This window comes from Neopsephotus bourkii, unplaced genomic scaffold (genome assembly GCF_033783945.1).
Source record: "Neopsephotus bourkii isolate Nb327-2 ecotype Australia unplaced genomic scaffold, CSIRO-AGI_Nbou_v1 NB_1036, whole genome shotgun sequence".
Lineage (NCBI taxonomy): Eukaryota > Metazoa > Chordata > Aves > Psittaciformes > Psittacidae > Neopsephotus > Neopsephotus bourkii.
Genome location: NW_026901525.1, coordinates 2,665,507 through 2,687,403, shown reverse-complemented (window position 1 = coordinate 2,687,403; position 21,897 = coordinate 2,665,507).

The following is a 21,897-nucleotide window of genomic DNA, read 5'->3' as shown; positions in this document are numbered from 1 at the left end:
TGGGCTATAGAAGAGATGAATTTTCAACAGGCACAAAGCCCGTTTGCTGCTGCCTCCTGAAATCAGCCTCGCTCCAGATGTCTTAGGATGGATCCCGGTAACCAGAGTCCCCACCTGCTTTTGAGAATGGACACCTTAATAGAAAATAGAGGGGCTCAATGAGAAGAAGTCCCACAGTAGCACAGGGTGCCCCCATCCATGAGTGCCTGCAGGGGACCCGGTACCCCCAGGTCTTTCTCTGCCCACAAGGGTTCATTGCAGCCTCATGAGATCACTCTGAGAAGAGCCAGCTTCACTGCAGGACTCATTGCTCCAAGCCTCTCCAGATGAAGCAAACCAGATTAAGATGAAAATCCCACATCTCACCTCCAGTAGAGGTGCCCATGGAAAGCTCCTGCTGTAGGATTTAGCTCTATGGCCAACCACCAGCCTAACATTCAGCATGCACCATAAGATGCACCCTTTGGGACATCACCAGTCAGTTCCAAGGGGGTTCCAAGGCCACCTACACCATTCCCCAGGGCACTCACTCCCAACTCTGCTGGCAAAGCCCAGTGGAAAGCAAACTCCCTTGGACTGTGGGTGACTTCTTCTTATCTTTATGTTCATGCTGGTGCCACGTTTGTCCTGGACTTCTCTGTGGAAGGCATCACTCTTTTCCCACGCGTGGCCACCTGCAATCCCCAAGGCAGAGGGAGAAGCCTTTTCTCTGCCATGGCACCAGAAAGGAAGCCAAATTATCCCCACGTGCAGAGAGAATACAGAGTTTCTGGATGAGAACGGACATCTTTCCCCCAAAATCCCAACAGGCCCTGGGCAGCCAGGCTGCTGTCACTTGTGGGGAGGTTCAGTCCCTATTTGTATGATCAAACATGTGCAAAGCTGATGAAAACCTACCATGAAATCCCACTGCACAGCAGTAACAATGAGCAAGTGCTGGCTTCCTAATACTGAATGCCTTGCCAAAGAGCTGGCAAGTACAACTCCTGCTGGGCTGGGGGGGTCCAGATGCTGCTTTTACCATTGCAGATCCTCTCTGTGCAGGTCTGCCTCAACCCAAACACCTCTCCAAAAGCCTGATCAAGCCCTTTGGCAGAATGAATGCCCAAAAAACCAGCACCCATCCATGACAGTGACTTCAGTCTGTCCCTATCTGAGCAGAGGACTGGAGCTGGCACCTGGTGTTTGCTGGTTGAGCAGTCCAAACTGGGCACACCAAAAGGATGCTGGGCTCTGCTCCCTGTGCACCACAGTCTCTCTGGGCTCTCTTTTCATCCTCCCCCTTTCTCAGTGGAGGTTCTTTCCCTTGGGAAAGTGCCATGGGAGTGGGGATGCTGAAGCAGGGTCCAGATGTTGGAGACAAGTAGATGAGGTTGTTTTCCATTCTCTGTTCTTGTGCAATAGCTCCAGAGCTGGAGACTTCTTCTCCTTTGCTACTGAACATAGACGCTGGGATGACAATATGTATTGTCATTTATAAGCATTGTAAGACCTTTATGGGACCTATGTGCATAAATCTTGTGTTTGCTTTAGCATTCTTGTTCTCTCTCGCATCCTTGCAACACAGTTTTTGCCTGTGCTGTGTGCCTGTGAGACTGAGCTCTGCAGAAACCCAAGTCCTGCTCCCAAGAGCATCAGCCTGTGTTGCTGCCATACTCCTCTCCTCCTGCTCCAAAGGGAGGGCTGTGGGAACTAGCTGCTAATCCAGCCTGTCCCGGCCAAGGTCCTGCTGTGGCTGCCAGGTGCCTGAGTGCAGCGCACACAGCGGGCATTGCCGACAGCCGGCAAGAAAAGCCAAGAGCTTCCCTTTATGGCTCTGTATTTCCTGTTCCATTTTTTATGGGATTTCCTCAGCGTTCAGATTTATGAACGCGCCTTCGGAGGCCCAGGAGCCCGGTGCGGGCACCCTGCTCCTAGGATGGGACGGGAATTGGTTCCCTGGTGCCCAAGGCAGTGGTACCCTATGCCGGGCATCCCAAGCATGGGTACCACCAACCCGGCCACGCTCCCAGCCAGCAGCGCGGATGCAGGGATGGTTCCCAGGTACCACCGCAGACATCCAGGCCCCGGCTGCCGAGGGGCTGCCTTGTGCCTGTCCCTGCAGTGAATCTGGCGTCCCCGCCGCAGGGACTTTACGGCTGCTGTCGCCGGATTTCCTCCCCCCGCCGGGAGCGCACAATAGCGAGGACAGGACAGGCTGCTCCGCAGACACCCTAATCCCTTGGCGATTGTGCAGGGGTGACAATAGCTCAATGAAGGGCTGCAAGGTTAGCAGGAACGCTAATCCTTACAGGAGAAAAATGTGACAATTATTTAATGCCGCGGCTGGGAGCTTTTGTGCTGCCTTTATTGCGATGTGTTTGTACTGGGCGATGTCTCATCTAAAGTACTGCTGAGGACAGACGCTGCACAGGCTACCTGGGCACTGGCTGATGGCAGGGGATGGACATCTGCGTCTAGAGGCTGCAGACGGTGCTGCCAGATGCCTGAGCAGCCTGGATCTGCTTCTGCTCCATCCCTTTGAGCTTTCATCCGAGCAAGGGAGTTTCTGCCATTATCCAATGAAAGCACAAACATGTACCCTGCCAGAGCACACACAGACGGCTCTTGGGAGCAAGCGAGGTTTTTATTGTCTGAATTCAATTTCCAGAAAATTGGGTGTCTCTTACAATTCAGAGATGCTGCAGAAGAAACGCAGCTGACGAGCTGCTGCTCTCCGAGCGCACATTGCGATGCAGTGAGCTGCGGGAGGAGAGCACGGATGTGCTCCCATCCAGGTCTAGGGACCTGTAGAGGTGGGGTATGTAGCACGGGGGGGCTGAGTAGAGGGAGATAGAGGATTCTTAGACAGGGATTCCTAGGGTTGGGATGGGGTTGCTGGAGCGGAGGGTGGGGGGGTTGCCGCTTCCATGCGGAGCGAACCTGCCCCGTGATCCTTGCGCCCCGAGGGCAGCTCGGTGTGGTGCGGAGCACCCTCCATGAGAGCCAGCAAGAGCTGGAGGAGACGTGCGGGTGCGATTGTGTCAGTGCAAAGCCTCGGCTGCTTCCCGCGGGACAGCTCTTCTGGCGTTCGGGAGCCCCTGGGAGGTAGAGGAATGAAGCAACCCGGCGCTGCCAGCCCCGCTTAGGCGCGGAGAGCTGTGACAGGGATTTCTCTGGCTGCAGGGACCGAGGGAAGGGAAGGAAGGGATAAAGCACTGAGATCACAGGCGGGATCCCGCCTGCTCGCCCGGAGGCAGGCTCAGCACCACAGCACGCCCCTCCAACCTGCTCCCGGCGCCGCTGGTGAAAGTGCCGACGCGCTGTCCCCATCTGACCCCGCACACGTCCCGAGAGCCAAAGGCAGCAGGGACACCCAGGTCTGGTGGCACTGCGACAGCGCGGGCATGGCCAGAGAGGCGAGGGGACCCCGCAGTGCTGCCCGATGGGGCACAACCTCAGCCTGGCCAGAGGCAAACACTCCCCTGCAGCCTTCAGAGCCTTCAACGAGACCAGAAGCCCACCCCAGCTCCCTTTGGCTGCCTTTGGGACACCAAACCAGGCTCTCCCGAGAGGAAGGAGCTGGGCACAGCGGGCAGGGTGGCAGGACACCGTGTGCAGGGCAGTGGTGTCAGGCCCAGGCTGTCACCCAGTGCTGGCAGCAGGCAGCATCCTCGGTGGGCAAACAGCCACCCGGGTCCCCGTGCAGCCCCGTTCACACGTCAGTGTGCATGTGTGTGCCCGTATGTGCGTGTCTAAGTCATCGCGGCTCGGTGGATTTCAGGCACTGCAGGCAGAAAGTACAAATCTGTGTCTGATTAAAACGGCCCTTTGTAATATAACCTATATGAGCCTGCACTTAACACCCATCATCCTGAGGAAAGCCCAGGCTCTCTTCCAGCCAGTTGGGCTGTGTGCCTCCGGGGCAGATCTCCCAGGGATATGAGACTGCCGGGGCAGGAACTTGGATGCGTTTTCTGTGCGGATTCTTCCCCCTTCTAGAGAGGCACAATGGGGCTTTGCATGAGTGATACAAACATGCCAGTTGTACTTAAGGTTGACAAATAATGTAAACCACACAATCTGGTTTGAGGGAAACGACTTCACCACAATTTATTTTAGTGCTTTAAACATCACGCCAAACTCTGTAGTGAATTGCTAAATTAATGCCGGGCTGCCATCTAAATAGACATCTTCAGATCACAAGCATGTTATAGGGGGAATGGTTTCCTTTGAAATGGTTCCCACAGCTTAAAGGCTGTGCAGAGAAAAAATGTGCCCAGGATTCAATTGCTGCCAACATGTGGTGGCCACATTTCTCGGCCGCTATTGGCCAAGATGCGCAGTAAAGCTGAGGAAGCATCATTTGAGGTGGATAGATAAAGCGGTGATTGCAGGGAGACAGGGAATGTCATAAGCAGCTCACTCTGAGGAAAGGGATAAAGCAAAATAGCCTCAACTCCAAGCTCTTAGCCTGAAATAAATGTGCCCTGCGCAGGAAGGCATCTGGCTGTCCCCATCATGCACTTTCTTGGCTGCTTGTGATGCAGCAGAGAAGCCCAGTGAAAGCGCAGTGGATGTTTCTTCCACTCTTGGTTTTCCATCGGCATCTTGGCTGATGTAAGCAGCATCACTGCCCTCCCCTGCTCCCCTGGCTGCAGGCAACCAATGGCAATTCCCACCCGCTCCCAGCGGTGCCCCACATCTCCTGGGAGAAGATCCCGTCAGATCCACTTGGCAGGAGATGCCAGAGCTCCTGGGAGCCAGACCTCGCTTGCTGCTGTGGGGAGACTGCACATGGGAATTGCAGGGAGCAAGAAGCTGCTTTAACACCTTCCTCATGCCCAGGTCTGTTTATGGGGCAGTTTGGAGAGCTGCGAAGGGCATGCAGGTGTGTTTGAGCAGGGGCTGCAGCGTCAGGGAAGGAAACCGGAGGCAACCCAGCCAGGAGAGGGCAAAGAGAGGGCTGGGTACAGGAGGTGCAGGCAGTGCAGTCCCTCCCATGTCCTCAATAGCTGTTCTTCGGGTGCTCATGGACCAAACCTTCACCCCAAAGCATTGCCTGTGCTTCTTGCTGCTGGGCAGGGGGTAATGGGACCACGGCAACAGCCCCCTCCAGCCCAAAGGAGCCAGGGAGGCTGGCGGTGGGCACTCACACCATGTGTGTGTTTCACATATGCACTTCAAACGCTGGAGATACCCTGGCATCCAGCGGCCAGGCTCTAGCAAGCACCCTGTAGACAAAGAACAAGAAGACAAAGGAGAGGGAAGGGAGCTGTCACTTGGCCACTGTTCCCACCCCAGCAAGTTGGGTTTTGTTTCCCCATCACCAGCCCGAAATCCATCTTCCATGCTTTCGTGGCTCAGTCGCTCTTTCCCCTTATGGTTTCCTTCAGCTGAGCTGGAGGAAGAATAAAGAAATGTCTCTCCAGGCCCCAGCTTCTTACAAGGCTCATAAATATGTCTCTGCTTAAGAACTCAAGGATTAATTAACTCATGAGTATCTCCTAACCCAAGTTCTGGGAAAGAGCACCCTCCCGTGCAGGAGGCAGCACGGCTGCAGGAGGCTTCCCCATGGCGTCTCCCCTGCCTCCAGGCTCCTGATTGGGATGGACCCGGGGCTGGGCAGCACCCAGCAAGCAGGACCCCAGCTCCTCACCACCGTTGCACACCGGCTGTGCCATGCCGGGCCCCCGGTACCACGGAACACCCGGGTGGCCATCAGCATCGGGCTCCCAGGCCTTGTTGCCGTGTTGCTTTTACAGTGTTTTCAATTAGGTGCTTGACAATGCCCAGGCTTGGTGGTCCACCATAAATTCTGAGGGCTGACAGTGCCAGGGGAAAGTTTGGACCGAGGGGGCTGGTGTCTCGAGGCGCATCTTGGGGTCTGGCTTTCAAGACACACCAGCGCCTTCCCTCCCGCATGACCCAGACCCAACCCCACGCCACTTTGGAGCCCTTCACCAGGGTGGCTGCCCCAGGGCCACCGGGTCTGCTGACAGCTCCCTTCTCCTCCACACAGGGAGGCTCGAGCTGTGTTGGTGGGTGCCCCTTCTCCCAGGAGGCAGGCACACTCCCTGCATTGCTCCATCCCTGGCAGTGTTCAAGGCCAGGTTGGACAGATTCTTGAGCAATGTGGTCTAGTGTGAGGCATCCCTGCTTATGGTTGGAACTGGATGCTCTTGAGGTCCTTTCCAACCCAAACCATTCTGTGATTCTATGATTGACCCTGCCCTGTGCCTGGTCTGGAGGGGGCTGCACCCTGGACAGGCATGAAGCAAAGCAGACCAAGGGTGCTGTTACTGGAGGGTTTGCAGGAGCGTGTCCTTCACTTAGAGCTCCTTCTCTCATCACTCACTTGGGCTGCCTGTGGCACCTACAGCCCTCTGCAACTGCGGGTCAGCAGCATGGCCCCAGGAGCCCCATGTCCAGGTACCTTTGCCAGGGTATCGTGGCCCTCTCTGAGGCTCAGCCCCTGGGGATGCAGGGTGTCTCCAGCAGCCGTCTGGTCCTTGGCACAGCGTGTCGGCTCAGTAATCGCCGGTCTCCGAAGAGCAGGAGCTGCCAGGAGCCACTCCTTCCTCAGTGGGTCTGTGCAGAGCTGGGTACGAAACAAACAACTTTTGCAACATGTTTTGTTTTCCGTCATTACATTTAAAAAGTAAATAAATTAAAGCCATTTTGCTGCCACTTCTCTGTGTCAAGTGTAACCTGAGTGCTGCTCGCAGGGGAGGCAGCGCACGGCTCTGCTGGCGCTCAGCAGCAGAGGAGGGATGGGTTGGGACAATCCGTGTCGGACCTGCCCTGCTCATTCCCAGGGGGGATGTCCCCATCCTGAGTGTCAGGCTTGGAAGGGCTGGTGCTGGTGTGCAGGGGGTGCAGGGAGCTGCAATGCCCAGGCTGCACTGAGACTCCCTGACACAGCACTGCAGCCAAGGAGGATGCACCAGCGCCTTCCCTCCTAAAGGACCCATTCCTGGGGTCTCTCCTCCCTCTGCTCCTGCACTGCTTCCCACCTTCTGCAGCACATCCACAGGGATGTCACGGGAAGGAGCGAGCTGTGTGTGTCCATTGTGTCCATCCCGGGCTGCTGCACATTGCACGGGGCCACATGTATAGAGCATCAGCTATCAGAACCCCCAGCTCCCGAAGAGCTGTTTCCAGCAACGAAATGGGCTCCTTCAGGAAGGTTTTCATCCTGTCCTCAGTGTGGCTGAAGGAGAGGCCCTGGGCACAGCTCCCTCCCAGTCCCCATCCCCATTCCCGAGGGCTAAAAGCATCACCGAGGGCCACACTCACCCCTTCCCAAGGGCAAATGGAACTGGAGCCGTTGGCTGCAGACCCCCATCACCTTCCCAGTCCCTTGGGACTCCCATCCTGGCCAGGCCCCAGGCATGCAGGAGGACACCTTGTCCCACACCAGCTCCTTCTCACCCTGTGGGGCTTTATGGGTGCTGCCATGGGCAGAGCCTGCCCGAGCTGCAGCACAGGGTGGTGCACTCCAGATCCCCTTGTGGATGCAGGGCAGGGAGGGTACCGGTTGCGCTGGGAGCATCATGCAGAGGCCTGGATTTTCTCCTCTCCATGAAGGCAGCTGTCTGCACCCGAGACAGACCTTGATTGCATTGGCATCGCAGACAAAGCGCTCACTGATGTCATGTGAAGTGGAACTTGGCCCTTGGTGCGAGAGGACTCGGCGCTGCTTCCAGCTGGCCTCCTCACTGCTTCTCGCACTGTCTTTGGGACATAATTAATTTGCTCTGTTGGAGGGGTAGTTTCCAGCTAAGCAGGGATCCTCTGGCTTTACCAGTCGGTGAAAGTGGTTTCCAAAGCAGAGGCCACCCTTTCTTCTCAAGAACTGGCTTGAAGAGGCAGCAGCAGCACCCCAGGGTTCCTGCCTATCACCACACCATGCTGCTTTTTTGGATAAGCCCAACTGTTCAGCGTTATCAGGTAGCTCTAGAAACAACGTGAATTCCCTGCAGAACTATGGCACCTTCACTCTATGTCTACCACGTGGACTGGCTGGCATCAGAGAAGCAATCAGAGAAGTCTGGGACCTTACCATCACAGCCTGACACCAGCTGCCTGGTGCCACTTGGGCTTCTTCCTTCACAAACCTTCCTGCCCCTTGCTCAGATGCTCACAACCAGGCCCCGTGTGTGCTCCCATCGGGTTCTGGTCTAAGCTGGAGAAGAAGAGGAAACAGTTCAGCAAACTGCTTTACCAGAAAACATGCAAGTGCCTTTTTCAATAACAACATCCAAATGAAAACAATGTGGGCTTCAAAGTCCGTCCTCGGGATGCTTTGTGGCTCACGGGCTTTCTGACTCCTTTCCATCCCATGGGATGCGCCCAGAAGCACCAGCCCCTTCCCGTGGCACCCGTGGTACCCATGGTGCCACTTGGGCACCCCATGGAGCCGAGGTCCAGGGACTGTGCTGGCAGGGCTGCGTTGGGATGCCTGGAATTCTGTCACTGCACAAACTGGCCATTCAGCAGCTCCCTCTCTCCTGCCCTTTGCCAGTAATGCAGGCGAGAGCCCTGACGATCAGCGTGGCTGCGGCTGAAGGCAGTCTCCTGTTACTGAAACGTAAATGTTGATGTTTGAGGAGAGGAGATGCTGATGGAAACGGAGCTGGCCCTGTTTGTTTGTTAAAGCAGCTATTTTAAACAAGTTCTGTTCACACAGCTTGCAGTTTGGAAGGAAGTTTTCCCAGCCATAATATCCTAGCTCAGCGCTGAGCAGACAATGGTTCAGCAGTTGCCTGGGATTAGCCTGGTGAAGTCACCCTGGGAAGGGCATCTGGGAAAGGGCAGCAGTGCATTTAGTGCTGGGGAGGCTGGGGGAGGTCAGGAGATGCTTGGGAAGCAGGGATGCACGCATGGCTCAGAGCAGGGCACCAAGCAGCCCTTGGCTGGGCTGAGCACTTCAGGACATCCTTGCCCATGCACTCAGCATCTCTGCTTTTGTCCCCAAGGACAATGGTTAAATGCAGAATATGTTTCTGTTAAAAGACTTCCCAAAGCAATAAGCCTGAGAACGGGGTGCCTTGTCACCAGCAGTGCCAGTGGAGGCTCTGCTGCCCTTCAGCAGCGCTGTGGCTCATGATGGTGCCATGGTTCAGTGGTGGCCTTGGCAGGGCTGCGGTAACGGTTGGACTCGGTGATCGTCAAGGACTTTGCCAACCTGGTTGATTCTGTGGTCTATGGGGGGGCCAGGAGAGCCTCTCGGAGCCCCACACTGCCCGCACCAGGGGCCTGGCGTCACGGCCACTGCTCCATGGGGCTTTGCTTGGGGAAAGCAGACAGGGCTCTTGGAGGGTGGCGGAGGCGGCGATGCCAATTCCTTTATTCATTACAGCCTCGTATGCAAATAAAATCTTTACAAGCTTGCCTTGAGCTTTTCAAACTGCCGTTTAGGACGTGCCGTTTGTACTGTCTGCCTTCGGCTCCCTTGCGCCCCGGCTGGGCTCGGAGGCAGTAAAACATTGCTTCCACGTAAAACCCCAATGAGTTTATTTTATTTGCTGGGGCAAGGCGAGGGTAGCACTTACCAAGCAGCTTCCTCGGCTCAGACATGACACCCATGCCCTGGGCACGGCCACTCTGCCTGATGGGGACATCTCACCCCAAGTCCCCTTGTGAGCACCACGGGGGTCTCATGGGATGCACGGGGCTTTGGCACAGCCTTTGTGGGTGCTGCACCCAGCCACAGGGTGACCTGGCCGCCCTCCTGCTCATTTCTGCCCACAGCAGGATTTCAAGCCCATCTTTGGCTTGGGTCTTGTCAGCTCCCCATGTTGGGGGTCCTCAGCCCCCAAAGACATCCCCACCGGCTTAGTCCCCCTTAGTTTTCGAGCCTCCTGCCACCTCACATGTTTCCACTTGGGACGTCCCAGTGAGCGGCTGTGGCAATGTCTGCGATGCCACAGACATCAGAAGAAGATGCAGAAGATTAAAGCAACTAAATCTCTGCCATCCCCTTGGTCGCTCTGCGAATGCCAAGGCGTGAAAGCTCTGACTCCGGAGGTGCACATGGAAACTCTCCACCAAGGGGAATTAATTGCAGGAGCACTGGCCCGTAGCATGAAGAGTTTTTCATTAGGGGTCTCAAATGAAGCTTTCTGTTTCTTCCTCCTCTCGGTGAATCTCATTGTGATTAAATTAAAGGAATTCTCGTTAAAATGTTAATATCCTTCTAAGACTGTTTGTTGTTTTTCTCAGCTGCCTCTGGTCTCTTTAGAGCCTCTGCTGCCTTTTCCTAACGTTTTCCAGCTCTTCCTCCCTCTTCACGCCACCCTCCGCCCCGTTTTTCCGAGGCAAACTGGAAAGTTACAGTTGTGGTTGACTCGTGGCTGCAGGCAGTGAGTCACGCCGAGGATCCCCACTCGCAGCTCGTAAACAGGAGGGATAAACACACGCTCCCCCCCGGAGCCTGGGGCTGCACCCGGGGGCCTCGCAATGGGATAGGGACAGGGATGAGGATGGAGATGGAGACAGGGATAGGGATGGAGATGGGGATAGGGATAAGGATGGAGACGGGGATAGGGATGGTAGGTAGGGACAGGGATGGAGGATGCTTCCCCACCGCCACCCATCCCTCTTCCCAGCACATAGGCAAAACCTGGTTCCTTGTGGTCATCACCAAGCTGTGGATTGGAGGAAAACCTGGGAAAGGAGCTGGTGACCCTGCTGGCTCCATCAGGCACCATGTGTATGGGTGCTTCTCCCATTACCATGTGTTGTGGCCGTCCCCAACACATGGCCCCCGATGCTGCATGGGGTGAACACACAAGAGGCTTCCAGCAGCAGCACCCAGAACTTACTAAGCAGTTAGTGAAAACTATAGGAAGGATAGGGTGGTTTTTTTCCACAGCAAAGGAAAAAACACTTATTTGTGGGCATTTTCCATTCAGGAGCATCCAATGCAAATGCATTGTTCCTCTTTGAATTCCTAAGCATATGGCATTTTGTGCTGTTAGAGTTTAATATTCTTTTCATTACTGATATCTAATACAGACAAGTCTTGAGGGTTACACAAAACATATGCGAACCTAATTTGTTTTTGCTGTGCCACATGTTTTTACTCCCTGCATCATTCACTTAGCTTTTTTTTCTCTAATCATGTGATCAGCAAAAAACTTAATGCTATTTTTAAGCATAGTAAGAAAGTGAAAAACACATTTCCTGTGACTGCAGAGTAAGAGGAGCACAGATCCCCCCCCTGCAAAAACAGCTATTACAGCGCAATGGCAGAATGTGATACTGCTGCTGTCAAATGGCATTTCTTCAGTGGTGCAACCTGTCAAAGTACTGCACTGCTTGTAAGGCCAGCTCCTAAGAGGCCTGGGTTGGGAGGCATCTCTTTGATGGACAGAGATGAGAAAGGGCTTCACAAACGCATGGATTTGTGGCCAACAAGCCGCCACCTTCCTGCATGCCATGGGGAACTTGCCTTCTCCCTGGCCTTCATCCTGCTTGGGAGTCTTCCCTACCTTTTCCTCTGACATCTCTCTGGAGAGATGGACATTACTTTAGTCACAGAATCATCCCAGACTGGTTTGGGTTGGAAGGGACCTTAAAGCTCATCCAGTTCCAACTCCCTGCCATGTACAAGGACACCTTCCACTACAGCAGGTTGCTCCAAGCCCCCTCCAACCTGGCCTTGAATGTTTTCAATAAATGATTATTGAATACATCATCTTTAATGCTCCTTTTTTTCCTTAAATTATCCAGGTGTCCACATGGGATCCATATTCGTACAGGGATAAGAAGGATAAATAACCGCCAGTTGTGATCACCACGCCAGCACTGATGAATCTGTGCTTTATTCTCTGCTCTGCAGTTGTGTGCCCAGTCAGCTGCTCAAGTTGGAGTCGAGCTTATGTGGGAATTGTGGAGTCTGGAAATGAGCAGGGAAATCAGGAGAGATTGGGTTGCTGTCTGCAGGGCAGCTCTCTAAGCCTGGAAGGGAAAGCCTATGGAGGTGTTGGCTGTGTGGGCAGGCTTAGGAGATGCTCATTGCCATGCAAAACAGGCATGTAATGCAAATAAATAACCAGTATTAAATCACAAGCAGCCTTAGCTGTAAATGGATCTGAAGTGAAAATCTGGGCCTTCTAACCCTTGGTTGCTGGAGATCAGCAGGAAAGGGAAGGGCACTGACCCGATCCCCATTCAGGTGCTCAAGCCTCCTCCGCACCACAACTGGTGTTCATTGCCCTGCTCCTTGCAGGTGGTGGACGAGAAGCACGGTGCTCGGTTGGGTCAGGGAAACCTGAGCCCCGGCATCTCCTCGTGCTTCAGACAACCCCGAACGCAGGAAATCCTGGTGCTGCCACATGCTGCATTCTCCATTCACACACATGTGCCTTATTAGCAGTGTCAGAAGCCTCCAGCTTGTGGGTGACTGCTAACCATAACCGCCAGCATTAACCTCCTGCTTGGGGGTCATTTGCAACAACCCACAGAAATGCCTCAGAATTGGGCCACGTTGAAAGAAGCTGGTGGGTTCCTAAAAGAAAATATAAAAAAAAAAAAGCTGTATTATTTATTTATTTGGCCCTTTGAGAATTCTGGAGAGCAGTAATAAAAATACTGTGGACATCTGGAGTCTTCCAGGCCAGGAATCCCAGGGTGGCAACGGCACAGGACAGCTCCATTCATGGGCTGAAATCACGGTTCATGGGCTCTGTGTGCTTTGGTGTTTGCCTACCCTCTGACAACCAAGAGATCTGGTATCAAAACCACACATCCATCTATCCATCCATCCATCCATCCATCCATCCATCCATCCATGCCAGGATAAGCCTGGCCACAAGCTATGATCAACCCAGTCACTGCAGAGGGTGCCAAGCATATTGGTTATCATAGAATCATTGAATCCCAGACTGGTTTGGGTCGGACGGGGCCTTAAAGCTCATCCAGCTCCAACCCCTGCCATGGGCAGGGACCCCTTCCACTGGAGCAGCTTGCTCCAAGCCCCTGTGTCCAACCTGGCCTTGAGCACTGCCAGGGATGGGGCAGCCACAGCTTCTCTGGGCACAGGGTGGAATCTTAAGAAATTAGAGAGGCATTTAAATTGATTAAAGGAGAAATTAAAAGTTTTAGGAAGAGCAATTGCATCTTAAATTACAACAGCACAGCGCTGCATGGCACAATGGAGGGGGAAAGCAGCAGCATTCCCAACACATATGCATCTATTCCCTCCAGCAGGAAAACTCTAGAAACTGAAGTCAAGTGTCCCCATGGACCCCCAGCCTGCAGAGCACGGCAGGGGCCAGGTTTGCTGCGTGCTGAGCAGAGAGGTTGGATGCCATGTGAACCACGGGGTGCTGCACCACACATCTGGGTCAGATACTCCCAGCATAAATAATCCATTGTGCTCCGGAGCCTGAGTGAGCCGAGCAGCTGGGTTCTCCTGCAGGTCATGACTCAGTTGGCCAAGATGTTGGATCCGTGTCATGGAGTACATCAAACCTGAGCCTCTTTGTTACGGGCAGGGCCTGGCCTTCCAAGGGTTAAGGGTAATTTGAATGATTCCTTTTGTTTAGATTCATTTCAGGTTTCGTGATTTCTGTTATTACTGCCTAAAATCACTTGCAGGCGCTCGAGGTGGGGGCTGGAGGGAAGGAGAGCTCTAACAGATGTGAGCTAATTGGAAGCACAGCAGCAGCACCAGCAAGTGCTGCACGGCTCTTTGGGGGATGAGTGATGCCTCAAAGGCTTTGTCACACCCTCTTTGTGCACTGCACTGGCTGTGGGGAGAGTGGGAGCGAGAGGATGGGTCAGGGTGGATGGAGGATGTTAAACAGCATCTTCAGTGCATGTAGAAGCTCTGCTCATCCCGAGTCACCATCATCCAGGGTAAGAGCACCAGGTGGTGCCCAGCTCCCAGCATCCCAGCTCAGCTTTGAAGTTGGATCATTCTGATTCCCATTCAGGTAACAAAGCTGGCTGAGCAAAGGGAAATGTGATAATTGCTGCAGAGAGCAGACTGTTCCGATTGCAGAGGCTGCCTGGGATGTGGACAAGGAATGGACACAGACATCTCACCAGTGCTTCAGTGATGAGCCATGTGCTGCTGAGCAGGGACAGCCTCAGCACAGCTGCCATGGGACAGGATGGGCATGATGGAATGGGATGGGGTGGGACTGCAGGCAAGCCCAGTGGGCAGTGTGTCTCCAGCTTAAGTCATTGCTTCTAGCACAGCAGGGCACAAAGGCATTTTACAGAAGGAATCAGGGATAGGCACAAACCCTCTTCTCCCTCTCTCCTGCAGTGCTGGCATCTGCAGCAAGGGTGGCACCTCTCTATCCCATCCTCCTGTTTGCAGTGCCCCTTAGTGTCATTCCATGCCCATTCACCCCTGAGTCCCACTCCAGCTCCCCAGGATGGAGCTGGTCCTCTGTGGCATCATTAACTTGCAGGGCAGGCAGTCTGCCTTTCACTGGGAGCTCCGGCAGCAGCTCTAGTGTCTGATATCTAATAGCCAGTATCTAATGTTTAATATCTAATATCCAATTAGATAATAGGAAAAAAAACCTTCCCTGTGAGGGTGCTGAGGCGCTGGCACAGGGTGCCCAGAGAAGCTGTGGCTGCCCCATCCCTGGCAGTGCTCAAGGCCAGGTTGGACACAGGGGCTTGGAGCAAGCTGCTCCAGTGGAAGGGGTCCCTGTCCGTGGCAGGGGTTGGAGCTGGAGGAGCTTTAAGGTCCCTTCCAACCCCAAAACCATTCCATGAGTCTATGATAATAGAAAGGATCCCATCATGCTGGATGCTGATGCTGATGAGAGCAGGAATGCCCCCAACCTGCCCCAGACCTGCTCCTTGTGCTGCAAGAAGGGTGAGAACCTAAGGATGCCATACAATAAAAATTCAAAGCATCCCAATCCAATAACCAGCTGAGGCTGCAGGTGCTAATGAGATTGTGCCTTGTCCCTTGTTCCCCAGCCTGCATCTGTCAAGGGGCTTTCTCTGCCCCGCCATGGCAACATTTGCTTCCATTAAAGAATCTCCGCAAGCACCAGAGGGCAGATTCACCCGGCTGGGATTTGCCGCATTCACCGAGCCGCTAGACAGCCTGTCTCCCACCGGGGATTACGCCTTGGGAAGCTCTCAGGCTGCTTGGCACAGGGAAACGGGGGAGCCGCGGTGTGAATGTCAGGAACGTGGTTCAATTAACTTTGCTCACTGTCCCCTTGGGCCATGCACAGACTGCGGCTGCGGGGTTCACACCCCAGGCAGGTGACAGGGCTCGGGGTTCATTAAGGAGCTGACATTCCTGGAGCTGTGCTCTCCTGGGAAAGCAGCCTGGTACTGGGAGCTGGTGGTTCCCAGTGCTGCCCACAGGGTCCCAAACCCCCTGCCTGCATTGGGGCACCTCACTCCTCACTCTTGGTGGCTGTACCAGGAGGTCACATCCATCACCGTACCCATTGATGTGCCTGGAGAAGCCGGACACGCTCCAGGCCAAATGGAGCCTGCTTGTCCCAGGCTTCCATCACCAGATGGGTGCAACTGCCCACTGGGACCCTGGAGAAGAATCCCAGTAGGGATCCCCTGGCTCCCCCAAGCCTATGGGTTGTTCATTAGATGTCCAAAGCTGTTGCTTGCTTGCAGCTGAGGCACTGTCCTGCCCAGGCTGTGCCCTTTCTGTCCGGACCTGGCGGTCCTTGGGGACTGCCAGAACCCCATTAAATGCCAATTGCTGCCAGGACCTCATTAAATACTGAAGGAGGACTGAAGGCCAAGGTGAGCCTGGATCCAGGGTTGAAGTCACCCCACTTGCTCCCCTGTGAGCAGTGTCTGGTTGCAATTGACTGCAGGGCTTCAATGCCCTGATGAATCCATCCTTGGGTACCTCCAGAGCATCTCACCTTCTCTTTGGCTGGAGCATGAGAAGCTTTCTGTGCACCATCAGGACAGAATTCCTGCAGTCCATCATTCTCAGTTGTTCCTGCTAATTGGCCTTGTACCAATAGGACACAGCTTTTACTGTGTGTTGGAAACAAGCCCTCAGCTCATCCATCATATTCCTCCTTAGCAGCTGTGCTTGGGGAGGGTGTCTGCAGGCAAAAGGCATCTACAGCAATGACCAAGGCTCTGTGCTGCCCAGCAAAGGATGCTCCAGGGATATCCTTACCCAACTCACCCACTTGTCTCCCTGGCATCACTGCAGCAGCACATAGAGCCCATAGTGGGTCCAGTCCAGTGCAAAGCGCAGCCTCCAAGAAAGGCTGGGAGATAACAGGGGTAAAGCAAGAGCTTTAACTCCTTAAAAACCAGGAGCTGCTGGGTTTGGGGGTGTGTGCATGTATGTGTGCATCTGGCTTGGACCTGAGTGCTTTACTTCTGCAAAGCACAGTGTCTGCCTTCAGCTTGGCCTCATGACTCAGGGTTTGGGATGGGAGATGCTGGGATGCGTTACAGTCACAGCCCTCTTAGCGGCCAGTATTAATGAGAGCTGGAAGAGAACTTTGGAGCAGCAACAGGGGAGGGAGTTGTGGCTGCCCGTGTCCTGTCAGGGAATGTCATTCTTCCTCCGAAATCCCAGCACCTTCCACAACCTGGTCCATTTAACCAGAATCTCTTTGGAAAGCGATCTGGAAATAGAGGGCTGACAGTACCAAAACATCCTGTTTTGACATTTTCTGAATGAATCATTTTGATTTTTCACTTGGAATGACCTCACTGCCTTTTGTTGGTGAAGTGCAATGGATATTCACTGAAAAGTTGTGACCAAAACAAAGCGATGGATTCTTTGCCTCGATGAAATATTTCAGGCCCCCTCCCTCAAACTGGGCTTTGAGGTTTGAGTTTCTGAAGTATTTCTAAATATTATAGTTTTGGTCTGATTTTGAGCCAGATTTTGCAATCCCAAGGCGAGCCCGTTGGTCCGGCTGCACATCCCAGACACATCCCGCCTGGACCAGCCCCTTCTGGGGTGGCACTGGGGGAGTCTCTCCCCTCCAGTCCCAGTGGGTGCAGAGCCAAGGGGCAGGCTCATAGTGGGGAGCTGTCACCTAATCCCCAAAGCCAAGCCAGGTAGCCCCAAGCTACCTGGCAGCCGGGGGGTGACAGGGCCACGGGTGACCTGGCTATTAGCACTATTTGACAACTTGTTAGGATTAGAAAGCTCATCATAAAAAGCTCCAAAATGAGCTTTTTTCGTGTGTGTGTGTGCAAGTTAAGCTTCTCTGCCCCAACCAGGAACAGATGTCTGAACCAGTTGATGAATTGGAAACATCTGAAACAACTTTCCAAGCTGAAGTACAATAAATATACCTTTCATCACAATCCCTGCAAGAGGGGTTTAGAGGCAAAAATCACTGAAGTGTTTAATATGGCCCATGGTGAAGAATCATTATAACAAATGAACCAAATTAAATGAGAATTTCTCCCCATTTCAGTGACTTTGCTTTGACTCCAGGTGACACCTTTTGAGCTCACAGTGGGGCTTTGTCCTGCCCAAATCACTCCTCACTGGTTTAACACCAATGTTAGGCAAAGGGAGGATGGGGAAGTGCAGAGCCCTGAGGTACCCAGGGTCTGTCCTGGCTGCATGGGCAGGATCCAGGTGCTTCTGCACCAGGGTGGGTGGCTGTTGTCTTTGGGACATCAGAATCCACATCTACATATGGCACAAAGGGAGGCAGACACACAAGCCCCTGGTTCCTCTGGAGCCCTTCAACATCTTCATCAACATCTGATGCTTCAACATCTTCAGAAGCTGCTGGTGAAGCCTGAGATCTTCACCCACTGCTCCTAACGCCTGCCTTAACCCTGTGCCACCACAGCTGACACCTCCACACCGGGATGGGATACAGGGGGAGGCTGGGGAGGTGATGCCCAGCACCAGGCTCTTCACCAGGACATCGCCTGCCAAAGCCAAGGAGCGCTCCCAGGGATGCACCTTCCCAGAGCTCTGCCGTTGCGCAGGAGCCAACCTGGTCCGGACCAGAAGCAATCCACAAAGCATCCTCATGCTTTAGTGCCAGGAACATCTGTCAAAGCCATGGAGGGCTGCCTGCCAGAGTTCAAGTGGCTGCCATTCTTGCTGCTGATCCCATGACCTGGGGAGATGAGAATCTTTCAGCAGGAGTTGTCAGGAAGAGTTTATTTTTCCATGTCTCCACTTGGCTCAGTCCGCCGAGCAAAGTCATGTTCTATTGATTTATTCTGAAATCACATGTATTTTCCTTAAAGAAATAAAACCCAACATTTCTGCCTTCAGAATTCACGTGCATTGCCCAGAATGTGAGGGTCAAAGTTTCAAGTGTGAGTACATCCATAAAAAGCTCCTGCACCGTCAGGTAGCATCATTTACACTTGGGAACCTGATCCTATAGCACATGTGCCGGCGCTCAGCAAGTAAAGCGAGTCACACCATTACAGCAGAGGTGGAAATTCCCTCCCATTCCCATTCTGCAGCAGCACAGGGCTACCCACTGGTGTCCTCATTGAGGGACAAGTGTCACAACCCAACAGGCACGAAGGACTTTGGATTCTGCACTGATAAGAGCTGTAAAATAGTGTGAATAGATGCAAACAGAACAGAGGCTGACTCCACAGTTTGGGTTGCTTGGCTCTGGCTGCCTTCAGGGATGCACAGTGACTGGGTTTATACAGATAACACTATCGGAATGGCTGGAGCATCCCCGACACATGCATTGACCAGGATGAGTCACTGGAACATGACTCATAAATAAAGCAGACACCTTTGATGTCTCCATTTTCAAACGCTCAGCGAGGCTGGGGAGCGCTGGGGCTATCACGCAGATGTCTGTAATGGGATACTTATGCTCGCACATCGCTTCCACGCCATCAAGCAATGGTGCCCCTTCTGAAAAGGAAGCATCTGCAGGGACTCATTCGCCTGGCTCAGACTTCCCTGGGGCCTGTTTGCTAATCCCAGCCTGTGTTCATGGCACAACTTTTGCCAATGGTTTGGATTAGAGCTGGCGGATGGGGATGTGAGCCTCATAGGTGTTGCCCCTGCATCCCACCAAATCCCAGGTTACCACGTGCCTGATGTTATGAGCACCTACATGCACATTGCTATTAAACCTGCAAAACACAAGGCAACTGGGTTGCCATTGTCTCAGCTGCGTGCTTCCCTCCGGGTGCATTTTAGTTCACTGCATTTCGGTCTGCTTTCTGGAAAGCTTCACCTGAAATGGTTCAGTTGCATCTGAAAATGAGACGAGGGGAAAGAAATTTATGATGTCTTAAATAGATTCCCTCAGGATGAGAATCCCTCATCCTTTCACACCCAGAGCCAGAGGACTGCAATTTGGCAGCCGGCAGCAAGGGTGGATGTCAGTCTGCTCTCCCAAGTGACAAGCGATAGGGTAAGAGGAAACGGCCTCAAGTTGTGCAAGGGGAGGCTTAGATTAGATATTAGGGCAAATTCCATCACTAAAAGGGTTGTCAAGCACTGGAACCGGCTGCCCAGGGAAGTGATGGAGTCACCATCCCTGCAGGGATTTAGAAGACATAGATGTGGTGCCTGGGGGCATGGTTTAGTGGTGAATGCGGCAGTGCTGGGTTGAGGGCTGGACTCAGTGATCTTACTGGTTGGAAACCAACCTAAACAGTTCTGTGTGAGGGACACAGCTTTTGCTGCCCTTTTGAAAGAGAATGAACCCCCCACCCTGTTTTTGGCCAAGCTGCTCAAATACCCTGAAAACATCTGCTCACACTCATCAGATATGTGATCTCCAAACCCCTGCCAGCTCCACTGTGTTGGGCATCAAAAGCGTCTTGTTTTGGTGGGGTGGGGAAACCAGCATCCCATCAGCATCTGCAAAGTCCCTGGGTGCTCCATCAGCAGAGACTGGTGTACCAGCACCCTGCTCCATGCACCTTCACTCCCCATTGCTCCCCTGCCCTATGGGATGGATGCAGCCCTGTGGAGAGCTCTGCAGTGGCAATAATTGGATCAAGGCGCAGGCAAGGGGCTCGGCCCCATCCCAAGCACCCGCATGGGAACTGGCGCTCTCTGAAGCAGCTTTCTCGTATCAGGAAGAAACAAAACCCCAGGTTTTTGGAAGCTGCCACCGCCCTCCCCGCGCCAGCAAGTTTAGGGTTTCATGAAGCCTCCTGGTAATGGGTTACAAATGCACCTATCGGCTTCACATTTGTTTTCATTCAGGCTCCGTGAACTCTCCACCCAACCTGGCGATGGGCAGGGAAAGGTTCCCCCCTGCCCCGCTCCCCTCGCAGCACACCCACAAGTGAATTGTTCTTCCCTAATGGAAACCAACGCTGCTCCGCAGTAAATGGGGTTTCGGTTAAACCCTGTGACTTGTGTGCAAAGCCTCCTTGCGCAAAGCTCCCCGCGGGGTGCGGAGCCACCACGGGCACGCGGAGACGGAGCCTCCGCACATGGTGTCAATCGGCTCAGCCCCGCGGCGATGGTGGGGCCGTGGTGATGGACCTCTGGGTGCTGGGCATTGGATCTCTGAGTGCTGGGCATTGCATCCCTGGATCTCAGGCATTGAACCCCTGGATCCCGGGCATTGCACTCAGGGATGTTGGGCATTGAATGCCTGGATCCCCAGCATTGCCCCCCTGGATCCCAGGCATTGCACCCTGGGATGCTGGGCATTGAGTGCCTGAATCCCCAGCTTTGCACCCCTGGATCCTGGGCATTACATCCCTGGATCGCCAGCATTGCACCCCTGAACCCTGGGCATTTCACCCAGGGATACCCGGCATTGCACCCCTGGAACCCCAGCATTGCACCCCTGAACCCTGGGCATTGCATTCCTGAATCCTGGGCATTTACACCCCTGGATCCCAGGCATTGAACCCCTGGATCCCCGACATTGCCCCCCTGGATCTCTGGCATTGCAACCATGCATCCTTGGCAAGGCACCCCTGAACTCTGAGCACCGCATCCCTGGATCTTGGACATTGAATCCCTGGATGCTGGGCATTAAACCCACAGCTCTTGGGCATTGCACCCCTGGATCCTCAGTGCTGCAGCCATGGGTCCAGGGCATTGCACTTCCAGTGAAGCAGCAGAGAAATAATCCCAGGGACGATGAAAAATAGCAAAGTCTGAGTTCAAAGAGCCTCAGAAACTGAGACTATGAAAGCTCTGGTGATGAAATAGGCATGGCAGGCACTGGCTAGAGATCATAAAGGAGATCTTTTCTTCTGAACATGATTGAACTTCTGGAGATGTAATAAAGCGCGGCTTCCAGATGAGCCAAGCAAACAGGTCCTGTCTGGACCATGTGAAACTGAAACTGAGCAAAGTCACCCATTTCTAATTTAGCTACATGGTGATTACATGGGTTCTCGGCTGAGAAGCAACAGGGATTTTGCTTCTCTATGATAAATGAACGTTTCTAGTGCCTGGAGTAGCAGCTGTCACACAGCTTCTGGTGCTGCCAAGAGTAACTTGGAAAGGGAATTCTGAGCTTAACTTCTGTCTGATTTTGAGAGTTAGGACCCAAATATGATCAAAAAGCCCCTGTGTCCATCCTGCAGGCACTGAGAGCAGCCAAAGAGTAATGAACCACCTTAAAGCAGGTCAAATTGGATCGGAGATAGCACAGCCCCAACATTTCCAACCCCATTAGGTGGGCTGGAGCTGTCCTAGCCCTCACCCTGGACTGCTGCAGTATTCCTAAGGGAAGGTGACAGAGCTCCATGCATGACACATAGACTTCAGAGCATCGGGCATGCCACAGCTCTGGGGTTTGTGTTTGCTGTAGCTCCCCGATGTCCGAGCAGAAGCTGCAGCCATCAGTAAGATCTGCTTCCTGAGCAATTATTCCGAGATATTCCTGGGTCCTTCAGGACCGACTCTTGCAGAGAGTTCTCAGATGGAAAAAATCTATTTAATTTAGTGGTCTGTTAGCAATTGGAGTTGAAGAAGTGGTGCTCAGCTCTATTGTTTTC